The following is a 3,180-nucleotide window of genomic DNA, read 5'->3' as shown; positions in this document are numbered from 1 at the left end:
CTCCGCCGCTTTATATACCTGCAGTACTGTGTTTCGCGAATGTTACAGAAAGCAGTGGAAGCATTGATCGCGAGCTAAAATAACATGTGTTCGGGAAAGCCCCGTGCGGTTCGCTGTGCTGATTGGGTGACACCAGAGGTATGCATGGCCAATGAGGTCACGGCCGCGGCGAAGGTTGTAAACAAGTGCGCGCAGCGGGCTCTGGAATGTTCGGGAACTTTTGTGTCTCAGTGAATGCAATGTGTGTTCGTTTAATACAGTATCCATATGTATGACCGAAAAAGATCTGTTAGAAATCAACGAATCGAATTGAGACAGAAGAAGATAATCAAAGTAAGTCACTTCACTACTTTTGTTTATTCTAATCGTAGCGAGTTTGCGTGGTACGCACTACAGGCACTTGAAAGCAATTTTTTGGAACAGGAGTTACAGAATCAGACAATTCCAGAATGTGTGTGTGTGTGTGTGTGTGTGTGTGTGTGTGTGTGTGTGTGTGTGTGTGTGTGTGTGTGTGTGTGTGTGTGTCTCATACAACACTTCATAAAAAAAGTGTTTTTATTGCTAGCAATCTTTAATCACCCTACATCGCCCTACCTTCGTCATGAGAAGGAATATCGCCGCTGTTGATGTTGCCGCCCTGACAGAGGACATGCTGGCCTCCATCAACTCTTCCGTCCATCCCGCCGCTCATCAACTCGACCAGTACCTCAAAGATGCTCTAGATTCGCATGCCCCGCCAAGACGTCGCAAGGTGTCGTCGCGGTCTTCATGTGAATGGTATAGCGCTGTCGCTGATGAGCTGCGGCCACTGAAGCAGGAGCGACGCAGAGCTGAACGCCGCATGCTGCGACCGTCGAGCACGTACATCGACACAGAGATTTTTAACAGAGCTAAACACCAGGTTAATCGCTTTGTTGAAGCTGCCAAAACTGCATATAACTCAGCCCAGGTACTCGCAGCTAAGACTATGAAGCAGCTGTATTCTGTCACAAATAGTCTGCTTGGTAAAGAGAAAAACTGTCCTCTCCCGACCATATACACTCCAAGTCGTCTACCCTGTGAATTTTCCGATTACTTTAGAATTAAAGTACAGACAATACGAGAAGAACTTGACTCTCAGCTAACCTCTACCACCAGCAAATTCACAGAGAAAAAATTCTCAGGAACATCTTTCTCGGGTTTTCACTATGTGTCAGAATGTTTTGTCAGAGAAAAAATTGCTGAATCCAACCGTAAGACATGTGAGCTTGACCCATTGCCCTCGTGCATTCTCAACCAGTGTATTGATGCGCTAGTTCCATGCATTACCGGTATCGTCAATGACTCGCTGGCCACCGGGATCTTCCCATCTGTATACAAATCGGCGGTAGTCCGCCCTCTGCTTAAAAAACCTTCCCTAGACCCTAACTGCCTAAAAAACTTCAGACCCGTCTCAAATCTTCCTTTTTTCTCGAAATTACTTGAAAAGATAGTTCTCTCTCAGATCATTGGGCACCTCACCCAGAACAAGCTCCTCGACCCCCATCAGTCCGCGTATAGGGCTGGCCACTCAACAGAAACCGCTCTCATCAAAGTTGCAAATGACCTTCTCTTAGCTCTCGATCAAAAGCATGTGTCTGTCCTTTCTCTATTAGATCTCTCGGCAGCATTTGACACTATTGACCATTCCGTTCTCCTGACAAGACTTCACAATTCTTTTGGTATTTGCCACACTGCCTTAGCTTGGTTTAAGTCCTACCTCACAGACCGCTCTCAGATAGTCTCCATTGACGGCTTCCAATCTGCTCCATCCCCGTTGACTTTCGGTGTCCCCCAAGGATCTGTACTTGGCCCGGTGCTATTCATCATGTACACGAAACCAATATCTAATGTCATCTCTCGCCACTCTGTTTCCTATGAAAGCTTTGCTGATGACACTCAGTTACAAAAATCTGGCCCTATTACTGACCTCCCCAACACAATCGAGACAACTAAGAACTGCATCTCTGACTTGAAATTGTGGATGACCGAAAATAAATTGAAACTTAATGACGACAAGACCGAGATCATGCTAGTTGTACCCCCTTCTCTTAAAAAAGAACCATCCCTTCCTGCCCAAATCTCTATAGCTGGAACTGATATTCAGTTGGCTTCTCAAGTACGAAACCTCGGTGTCATCTTCGACGAAACTCTCTGCTTCAAACAACAAGTCTCCACTGTCTGTAGAAATGCCTACTATGAACTGAGAAAAATTAGCTCCATCCGCCACTGCCTTTCTTCCGATGCTACAAAAACCCTCATTTGCTCTCTCGTTCTTTCAAGGCTAGATTACGGAAACGCCCTTCTTTCTGGTTCATTTGACTATCTCATTGAAAAACTGCAGAAAGTACAGAACAACTCCGCTAGATTAATCACAAAGACCCCTAAAAGACACCACATCACACCTGTTTTGAGATCCCTTCACTGGCTGCCTGTAAGAAGTCGTATTCAATACAAAATTGCATGCATTTGTTTCTCTTTCTTTCATGGTACAGGACCTGCTTATCTCTCTGAGATGTTATCAAAATATTCAAACCTCTCCTCTCTTCGCTCTGCAACAGATACCAATGTACTTAGTAAACCAAAAAGAAACAGAAAATCAACTAACTATGGATTTGAGAGATCCTTCAAGTACCAGGGACCTCTTGTCTGGGAGAAAATCCCCCGGAGCATTAGGGATTCCCAGTCACCATCTGCCTTTAGAACAGCCCTCAAAACACACATGTTTAAGTTAGACCTCTGAAGGAGATCCCATGATCGGTGAGTCATCGGCGCTGCCACGTGTATTATCTACTAAAGTGTGGCGTTCATGAGGATGTGTATGTGCCTGTGTGTGTTGTACCAGAATAACGTATGCGTACATGGAATGACATTGCGGGTTACCTGAACATTGACAATGACGAAAGAAAGATTGTGTGTGTGTGTGCGCGCGCGCGCGTGTGTGTGTGTGTGTGTGTGTGTGCGTGTGTGTGCGTGCGTGTGTGGGTGTGTGTGACCATGTTTGAATTTATTCGGATTTAGTTCTCTTTCCTTGTTTGTATTATGATTATGTAAGTGTAAAGCGCTCTGGGCTCGTCACCACGAGGTTTACGCGCTATATAAGTAATCGTTATTATTATTATTATTATTAATCAAAAACAGTTGTGTTTGAGAGAGAGAGAG

This window comes from Littorina saxatilis, linkage group LG17 (assembly GCF_037325665.1).
Source record: "Littorina saxatilis isolate snail1 linkage group LG17, US_GU_Lsax_2.0, whole genome shotgun sequence".
NCBI lineage: Eukaryota > Metazoa > Mollusca > Gastropoda > Littorinimorpha > Littorinidae > Littorina > Littorina saxatilis.
The sequence above is the reverse complement of the archived record's forward strand: the minus strand, read 5'-3'. Positions refer to the sequence as shown.